Below are 10,689 nucleotides of genomic sequence, written 5' to 3'. Positions count from 1 at the left end.
GGAAGCAAATGGCAAGAGTCCAGGATGAGTCTGACGGGAGCTGGGCAGTTTAAACTCCATAAATGCAATTCTCCAACATGAAAATCAGAGTCCCCAACCCCCACCTTTTATCCCAATGCCTAGGAAGATATTTTTCTTCTCTTCAGCTGCTTTTTGTTCAATATCTGAGTGGTATAATTTGAATTCAAACAGATCAATCTTTCAGATGGAGTAGAAATGATCTCTGAAGGAGCCCTGAAAGTAGTTAATCTCTTGGTACTAAATCAACAGTCATCCACACTTCTCAGCACAAGAAAGCAATTAGTCTCAGAGGTGAGAACTCATTTAGGTGATCACATTAAGATTGATTTAGATAATGATATTTCACTCAAGTATCAGACTGGTGATATTGATAATAATAACTCATACATGCCTGTTTTTATTTTCTGTCTTTATGGTAACAAAATGTAAATCTTCCTGAAAAAACCTAGCATGTAGCAGCCACTGAGAGATCTGTCTTCGTCACTTTCCTAGTTTGGACATGGGGCAAGTTGGTGCAAACTGGAGTTAATATCAGCAAGGCCTTTCTTTGACAACCATTATTTGCACAAAATATCATAAGACAAGTTTTTTTTTTTTTCATTCATGATTTGTATCCTTGTCACAACTTAAGACAAATTATTGAGAAGTAAACTGACAGGGTAGGAAAGTTTGCTTTGTAGAAGGAAGACATTATGTTCTAATAGCAGATGTGAAAATGTGACACATAGTTCAGTCTCAAGGCCTGCATGTGTTTATTTAGCAACTACTATTTGCATATGTAGCAGGTTATTAAAATGCATCTCTGCTCTACTTTGAATTGCCAATTTAGATACATCAGATACCACAGATCTCTCAATGCAAATTTAGGAAGGAAATGGCCAGGGAACTGGTCCGTGATTCCTCCCGTATGGTCAACTTCAAATATATAAAGAACAGGATGAGTGTAGGGGTTATAGAACTGGTAATATTGTCTTTGTCAAGCACTGTTTCTCCTGGGGGCCCTACCCTCACCATCTTCAAGTGTGATAGAGTTGGATGGAGGGTGCATTCATTAGTTCCATGTCTAATTCGAAGGAGGTCTGGCTTCTGAACCAAGACTGGGTTTTGAAATTAAAATAATTGTAATTCTGTTGGGTACTGTATTAATTTTCTATTCCTGATGTAACAAATGCAAACTAAAAATAAAAATTTTAGCTGAATATGGGGTCACACTGTAGTCCTAGCCATGCAGGAGGCTGAGGTGAGAGGATAGCTTAAGGCTAGGAGTTCAAGATCAGCCTGAGAAACAGCAAAACCACATCTCTACAAAAAAAATTAAAAATTAGCCAGACATCGTGGCTCATGCCTATAATCCTAGCTACTCAAGAAACTGAAGTGGGAGAATCACTTGAGGCCAGGAGTTCAAGGTTACAGTGAGCTATGACTGTGCCACTGCACTCCACCCTGGGCAAAAGAGTGAGATCCTGTCTCTAAAAAAAAATGATAATAAAATAAAATCCTAAGCCCTCCACTGACAGAAGAGACCCCTTGTGGCCAAGGGGACTGCAAAAAGTCTGCAGTCTCACTTAAAAAACAGTTCTGGCCACTATGAGGAGGGAGGTAGGACACACCTCATTTTACCCTGTTACTTTTAAAGGCACAAAAACTGACCAGGATTCATCTGAAAATAGACATCATAAGATTGACAAAACAGACTCATTGTGGTAATGAGATACCAAATTATAAACAAGACCTAAGACCATGCCAGGCATGATTTAAGTCACACCTACAGGTCATCAATCTTGTTACATAGCATTATTATCCTAACTTAAAACATTTCTTTCTGCTGATTCCAAGTTTTAGACAGAGTTTTACTAATCCAATTGAAATTAAAGAATCTGTGAATATATCTATAACCTATAAGCCCCTGCTTCAAGATAGCCCACCTTTTCAGGCCAAACCAATGTATACCTTCCATGTATTGATTTATATCTTTGCCTGTAACTCTTGCCTCCTGAAAATGTGTTTTTAAAAAGCTACAAGCCGGGCGCGGTGGCTCAAGCCTGTAATCCCAGCACTTTGGGAGGCTGAGACGGGCAGATCACGAAGTCAGGAGATCGAGACCATCCTGGCTAACACGGTGAAACCCCGTCTCTACTAAAAAATGCAAAAAAACTAGCCGGGCGAGGTGGCGGGCACCTGTAGTCCCAGCTACTCGGGAGGCTGAGGCAGGAGAATGGCGTAAACCCGGGAGTCGGAGCTTGCAGTGAGCCGAGATCAGGCCACTGCACTCCAGTCTGGGCGACAGAGCAAGACTCCGTCTCAAAAAAAAAAAAAAAAAAAAAAAAAACTACAATGAGGGGGTTAGATCACGAGGTCAGCAGTTCAAGACCAGCCTGGCCAAAATGGTGAAACCCCGTCTCTACTAAAAATACAAAAATTAGCTGGGTATGGTGGTGCGTGCCTGTAATCTCAGCTACTTAGAAGGCTAAGGCAGGAGAATTGCTTGAACTGGGACCCTGGAGGCGGAGGTTAGGCGGAGGTTGCAATGAGGCGAGATGGTGCCACTGCACCCCAGCCTGGGCTACAGAGCCAGACTCTGTCTTAAAACAAAAACAAAAACAAAAAATTGTAATCTGATCACCTCAAGGGCACTTTCCCAAGACTCTTGAGACTGTGTTTCCTTGGGCTGAAATCAGTTATATTGGCTCAGAATAAACCACTTTAAAATATTTTACAGAGTTTGGTTTTTTCATAACACAGTTTAACACAAATTTGGCGCCTTACTAGCCATATGCAGAACAATGAAGCTGGACCCTACCTTTTACCATATGCAAAAATTAATTCAAGACGGATTAAATATTTAAATATAAGACTTCCAACTATAAAAATCCTAGAAGAAAACCTGGGAAATACTCTTCTGGATATCAGCCTTAGCGAATAATTTATGACTAAGTGCTCAAAAGCAATTGCAACAAAAACAAAAATTTACAGGTGGGACCTAGTTAAACTAAAGAGCTTCTGCACAGTAGAAGAAACTAGGGCCGGGCGTGGTGGCTCACGCCTGTAATCCCAGCACTTGGGAGGCTGAGACGGGCAGATCACGAAGTCAGGAGATCGAGACCATCCTGGCTAACACGGTGAAACCCCGTCTCTACTAAAAAATGCAAAAAAACTAGCCGGGCGAGGTGGCGGCACCTGTAGTCCCAGCTACTCGGGAGGCTGAGGCAGGAGAATGGCGTAAACCCGGGAGTCGGAGCTTGCAGTGAGCCGAGATCAGGCCACTGCACTCCAGTCTGGGCGACAGAGCAAGACTCCGTCTCAAAAAAAAAAAAAAAAAAAAAAAACTACAATGAGGGGGTTAGATCACGAGGTCAGCAGTTCAAGACCAGCCTGGCCAAAATGGTGAAACCCCGTCTCTACTAAAAATACAAAAATTAGCTGGGTATGGTGGTGCGTGCCTGTAATCTCAGCTACTTAGAAGGCTAAGGCAGGAGAATTGCTTGAACTGGGACCCTGGAGGCGGAGGTTAGGCGGAGGTTGCAATGAGGCGAGATGGTGCCACTGCACCCCAGCCTGGGCTACAGAGCCAGACTCTGTCTTAAAACAAAAACAAAAACAAAAAATTGTAATCTGATCACCTCAAGGGCACTTTCCCAAGACTCCTTGAGACTGTGTTTCCTTGGGCTGAAATCAGTTATATTGGCTCAGAATAAACCACTTTAAAATATTTTACAGAGTTTGGTTTTTTCATAACACAGTTTAACACAAATTTGGCGCCTTACTAGCCATATGCAGAACAATGAAGCTGGACCCTACCTTTTACCATATGCAAAAATTAATTCAAGACGGATTAAATATTTAAATATAAGACTTCCAACTATAAAAATCCTAGAAGAAAACCTGGGAAATACTCTTCTGGATATCAGCCTTAGCGAATAATTTATGACTAAGTGCTCAAAAGCAATTGCAACAAAAACAAAAATTTACAGGTGGGACCTAGTTAAACTAAAGAGCTTCTGCACAGTAGAAGAAACTAGGGCCGGGCGTGGTGGCTCACGCCTGTAATCCCAGCACTTTGGGAGGCCGAGGCGGGTGGATCACGAGGTCAGGAGATCGAGACCATCCTGGCTAACACGGTGAAACCCCGTCTCTACTAAAAATACAAAAAAAGTAGCTGGGCGTGGTGGCGGCACCTGTAGTCCCAGCTACTCGGGAGGTTGAGGCAGGAGAATCACTTGAACCCGGGAGGCTGAGATTGCAGTGAGCTGAGATCGTGCCACTGCACTCCAGCCTGGGTGACAGGGCGACAGGAGCAAGATTCTGTCTCAAAAAAAAAAAAGAAAGAAAGAAACTATCAGCAGAGTGCACAGACAGGTTGGGAGAAAATACTCACAAACTACTATACATCTGAAAAAGGTCTAATATCCAGAATCTATAAGGAACTGAAACAAATCAACAAGCAAAAACCAAATAACTCTATTTAAAAATGGGCACAGGGCAGGGTGCAGTGGCTCACGCCTGTAATCTTAGCACTTTGGGAGGCCGAGGCAGGCAGATCACCTGAGGTCGGGAGTTCGAGACCAGCCTGAGCAACATGGTGAAACCCCATCTCTACGAAAAACACAAAATTAGCCGGGTGTAGTGGCGCATGCCTGTAATCCCAGCTACTGGAGAGACTGAGGCAGGAGAATCACTTGAACCCAGGAGGCGCAGGTCGCGGTGAGCCGAGATCCTGCCATTGCACTCTAGCCTGGGCAACAAGAGTGAAACTCCGTCTCAAAAAACAAACAAACTAACAGACAAACAAAACTCTTTAAAAACTAGAAACCCTCCAGGTGCAGGATATAATGCTCAAACCTGGGAATAACAGACCATATGGACAATTAGCTATATACAAATTGACAAATATATACATACATACCATTTTTTTAAGGCTCTGGATCGGAAGTAAGCTTTCTAAAATACAATGCACCACATTCTGACATAAACATTCATACAGAAGGACTCAGAGGTAAATAAACTTGAGGCTTTCTTGCCTCTGCTTCTGTCCTGTTCTGTGACTCTAAAGCTATACCCTGCACTTTTTACTGCTTGTCCAAATTATAAGACATTACAGAAATGAATCTTATTCCAAACCTTTTTAACTTATAATGATCTATTAAGAAACTAAATGAACTAAAATTTTCTAACCTAGTACAAATTAAAATGAAGTCCGTAACACTGCCTACACCACAGCAGGCTACATGCACCAAACAGTACTCATTAAAGAAAGGACTTAAAGAAATAACGAAGATTGTAGAACTACTCAAGGAAGACATTATTACAATTGTCATTTCAAATAACTTTAATAGTTCAGTATGGCCTGTCTTAAAAACAAACAGGAGCTATCGATTAACTATTGACTATAGAAATTTAAATAAAGTCTCAACTAAAATGCCAAGAGCATTACCAGATGTAGAAGAGCCCATTAACAAGATCATTAATCATAGTGACAAATTCTATACAATCATAGACACCTCAGATGTGTTCTTTGCCACACCAATAAAGAAAGCCAGGAATATACCAATTTTACATGGGAAGGTAAACAGTACCAATTCAAAAGATTAACACAGGGATATCTAAATAGTTCAGTAATAGTTCACTCCATGTTATCATCACACATAGACCAATCAAAATATACATCTGGCCGGGCGCGGTGGCTCAAGCCTGTAATCCCAGCACTTTGGGAGGCCGAGGCTGGCAGATCACGAGGTCGGGAGATCGAGACCATCCTGGCTAACACGGTGAACCCCGTCTCTACTAAAAAAATACAAAAAAAACTAGCCGGGCGAGGTGGCGGGCGCCTGTGGTCCCGGCTGCTCGGGAGGCTGAGGCGGGAGAATGGTGTGAACCCGGGAGGCGGAGCTTGCAGTGAGCTGAGATCCTGCCACTGCACTCCAGCCCGGAGGACAGAGCGAGACTCCGTCTCAAAAAAAAATAAATTAATTAAAAATAATATATATATATATACACATCTATAACAAGAAAAACTTGGGACTGTGACGGGCATCCCCCAAACTGGAAAGAAACCAAGAAACCAAAGAATGACTTGGACAAGTCCAGCTCGAGAAGTAAATGAATGCATTAGGACTTACATACAGGGACTCCTGGATGGCGGTAGGATCGTTCTGGAGATCCACACCACCCCTCATTTCTAAACTGCTTAAGCTAATTTTCTGGCTCTTTGCCTACTGTGTTTAAGCAATGAGACTGTTTTCTCGGAAGGTTCTCAGATACTCCACGGGATGTCTGGGCTCTCAGGGACACCTGCTCCTAGGCTGGGCACCCTGGCTTTGGCTCACTGCTCAGCCTTCAGGGTTCAGGCAGCAGACACACACCCTTAAGTAACCCGGTGGGGGACACATCATGCTACAAGTCACTAATAATATTATACACAGATAACATCATAATGGTAAATAATGACTAGGAACAAATTAAACAGGAAAAAAATCCCAATTAATAACACATTTAAGATTATTGGGATAGACTATTAATACAGATAAAAACACAAGCCCAGGGAGCAACTGCAAAGTTTTAGGAGTCTGATGGTTATCGGAAGGGAGAAAAATCTCAACCACAGTAACAGATAAAATAAAAGCCCTTAAGCTGCCAAAAACAAACAAGAAGCACAAAGACTAACAGTTTTATCTGGATACTGGAGACAGCGTCCACCTTACTTAAACATCATCTTGGAACCAATATACCTAGAAAATCCCAAGACTTCACATAGGGACAAGAACTAAAACACTCAAAGACGACATTAGCACATTTCAAAGACTGCATTACCCATCTTCAGATTCACAACTTGGGTTGAAAGTCCTGATGAGTGATGAAAACAGAACGTGATCATTATGGACATAGAAATCAGATGCTAAATCTTCCGACTGGTTGGATTTGAGACAGCAAAATTCCCATACTCGAACAACAAATACAGCCCATTCAAAAATACGTACGGCTTATACATGAAGCCCTAACAAACACTAAGTATCTGACTGGCAACAACATTACAATAAAATGCCATATGCCTTTTCTTCACTGGATAAAATTGAGTCCTGGAAAACCAACAGGTATCCAAATTGATCCAAAACTGCTCACACGGAACAGATACATCCAGGGTGGAGACACCGGCTTTGAGGGTCAACCAGTTCTTCTCAGGGAGCAGATTCACAAGACCAAAATAGACTTGCCAGAATTTATTCTGCAGACAAGAAAAATCTGTGACAATATAGGAAAATGGGTCCTGGTCGGGTTTAATGTCTTGCCTAACACCTGGTTGACGGAAGGATCAGCTTCTATGACCCAAAAGGCCAGACCCAGTGAACAGCAGCAGCACTCAGACTCCAGGACCATATAATCCTGAAGGAGTCAAATGAATTACTCTCTCCACAGCATGCAGAACTGATTGCAGTTGTTACAGCAGTTGGACACTCAGTATCAGAAAATCGAAGGAATGTATACATGTGTATATACTCACAAATTCATGAGAAGTCACAATGGCATAGCCCCATAATCACACAAATGGAAACAAAATAATTTTAAAATTAATGACAATGACATATGGTCCAAATCTTACTGAGAGGAACCATATCAATCATCAAACAGAATTAAGATATTTATGACACATATCAGCATACCAAAAAGATAACTTAGGCTGGGCACAGTGGCTCATGCCTGTAATCCCAACACTTCAGGAGGCTGAAGTGAGAAGATTGCTTAAGCACAGGATTTGGAGACCAGCCTGGGCAACACAGCAAGACCCCTGTCTCTACAAAAGATAAGAAAAAAAATTAGCCATACGTGGTGGCACACACCTGTAGTCGTAGCTACTTGTAAGGCTGAGGCAGGAGAATTGTTTGAGCCCCGAAGGTTGAGGCTGCGGTGAGCTGAGACCATGCTACCGCACTCAAGCCTGAGTGACAGAGGAAGATCCTATCTCAAAAAACAAAAAACAAAAAGATCATTCAAAGGCCACCAATTTAATAGATAATTAGATGAATTAACAAGGAACATAACAATTGACACACAAAACGTACCCAAATTAAAGATACACAGAAATCCACACAACTCATGAAGACATTCATTACCACCACTACAACTCAGAAGAAAATCAGACTATGAATGGGAGATACCCCAAGTACCCCCGGGAACTATAATAAAACAGAAAGATGAATTTTAAATTAAACAGATGCTGTGAGCAGCTTACACTCTACAAACATTCATATAATTACATAAGCAGAAAGGACATTTAGGCACACACTCACTGTACAGGTGGCTGTTAAGACAGAAATCAAAAGGTGACAAGACATCAAATATAAAAGGCTATATAGCTAATTGTGAGCAATGTAAAACTAACCTGGAGAAATATGGATACACTAAACCATAGATACATACAAACCCAACACCTTTAACTTCTGCCCACAGATAGATTTTATAAGACCATTAAATCACCCCAACCAACAAAAATATGCAGTAACAACAGTGGATACATATGCAGAGACTGGCATAATAATAGTGATGAGCCACCCGTTTGCCAAATACACCATCTTAGCCATAGAAAATTGGGCAGTATACTGTGGAGCTTCCAAAATAATTGAAAGTAACCAGGAAACTAATTTTACAGCAAAGACTGCAGAAGCATTAGCAGATAAATGGGTTATACAATGGAATTTCCAAGTACCTTTTAATCCCAGTGCAGCAGAATATAAGGAGAGATTAAATGGACTACCGAAAAGAGAACTTAGACAAAGTGAGCACATTCCAACAAGCTCTTAACGTGGGATGTTTTAATTTTAATAAGAAAGAAAGACTTTATAAGAGCAACCCCCACTCTTACCTTAAGCAACTGCCTTTAGGGTCACAAAGAATATAGAGGCCGGGCGTGGTGGTTCACGCCTGTTATCCCAGCACTTTGGGAGGCCAAGGCAGGCAGATCAGGAGGTCAGGAGATCGAGATCAGCCTGGCCAACTATAGTGAAACCCCCGTCTCTACTAAAAATACAAAAATTAGCCAGACGTGGTGGCAGGCCCCGTAGTCCCAGCTACTCAGGAGGCTGTGGCAGGAGACTCGCTTGAACTCGGGAGGTGGAGGTTGCAGAGAGCCGAGATCCTGCCACTGCACTCCAGTCTGGGTGACAGAGCGAGACTCTGTCTCAAAAATAAATAAATAAATAAATAAATATAAATAAAAATAAAAAAAGATACGGAAAACAATGATACAAAGATTATAACTCATAAGGTGAGCACTAAACTAAATGACAGTACTATCTCCCAATAGGACATCGTGGCCAATGGACGCAGAAATACTTACTGGACCAGAGAAAAAAGAGGAAAGTTACAATTCCCCATTCTCCAACCTTTCTCCAAATTCTACTAGACCTAGATTTGTTACCACACTTTCTGCAATATTGGTGCTACACTGTTTTACTCATTGCATTAATATTCTCCATAAAATTAATGGAAAGTGTACTTCAATTCAATTTTACTTGCCACTAACCCCATATTTTTAACTTCAACATCACTTCTAGCCATCAGCAGAATAATCAAATACTTTACTCACTTGAGACAACATGCCTAGAAATTTGTGTAGTTTCTCAACTGGTCCTATCACCTTTCTCATTCACCCTCTATTAGCCATCATAATAACACACCCTTTCTCAAGATAATGACTGTATCCAAGGATTATTTAAATTCCAAAGAGAACTATTTCCAAGTTAATTTCTGTTCCCTGATCCAATCAGTCTCCCTAGTAATCATTTATTGCCCCTTAAATAGAATCCTTCTTCTCCCACTCCCATAACCTGTTTTATCAGGATCCAAGCTCCCATTATTTCTGTAACCTCAAGATGGTATATAAGCTTCTGTATGACATTGGGAGGCTGCGTCTTTATTCTGAAGGCTCCTGTGGATACATATTAAATAAATTTGTGTGCATGCTTGTAGTCCCAGCTGCTGGGGAGGCTGAGGTGTGAGGATCACTTGAGCCTCAGAGGTCGAGGCTGCAGTGAGCCATGGGAAACTTGGCTACAATATATACAAACCACATTTAGGCCAAGACTTTATAGAAAACATAGATATGTCATCATAACTGGAAACTTCACTCTATGATGGCGTGTAACAGAAACTAAAACAGGCTTATTTTGGACATAACCATGAAAACCACACCAATTCCTAATCATCACAGTAGCTACAACAACAAAATTCCTACTAAATTTATTGTTTGCTGGGGGTCAGCATCTTCCAGAAACTCATGGTGGTCCTGGACACCGCTGGATACAAGTATTGTTTTAATAAATTACAACCAAACTTTTGTTTGTACATGTGAATATTACATGTGATTTTTGGGGACAATTAATATTCACATGTACTCACAGACTAGAGACCTATAATCTGCTACAGTCTAACTCACCACAGTATTTGGACCATTTACAATCACATACAAAATGACAGAGATTATCAGCACATTATTTACATAAAAGAACCAAAAAATATGACTATATTAGACAAATTTACCAGAAAAACCAAATATGTACAAAATCAAGTTGTTTTTCCATCGTGCCCAATGGAAATTCAGAATGATCCAAACTTTTATTTCAAAGATGTAGAGATAGCATACAATTTAAATCAGTTTACTGGTGGGAAACACTAGGA

Source organism: Trachypithecus francoisi, unplaced genomic scaffold, assembly GCF_009764315.1.
Source record: "Trachypithecus francoisi isolate TF-2019V2 unplaced genomic scaffold, Tfra_2.0 Lachesis_group5, whole genome shotgun sequence".
Lineage (NCBI taxonomy): Eukaryota > Metazoa > Chordata > Mammalia > Primates > Cercopithecidae > Trachypithecus > Trachypithecus francoisi.
Note: the sequence above shows the minus strand (reverse complement) of the source record.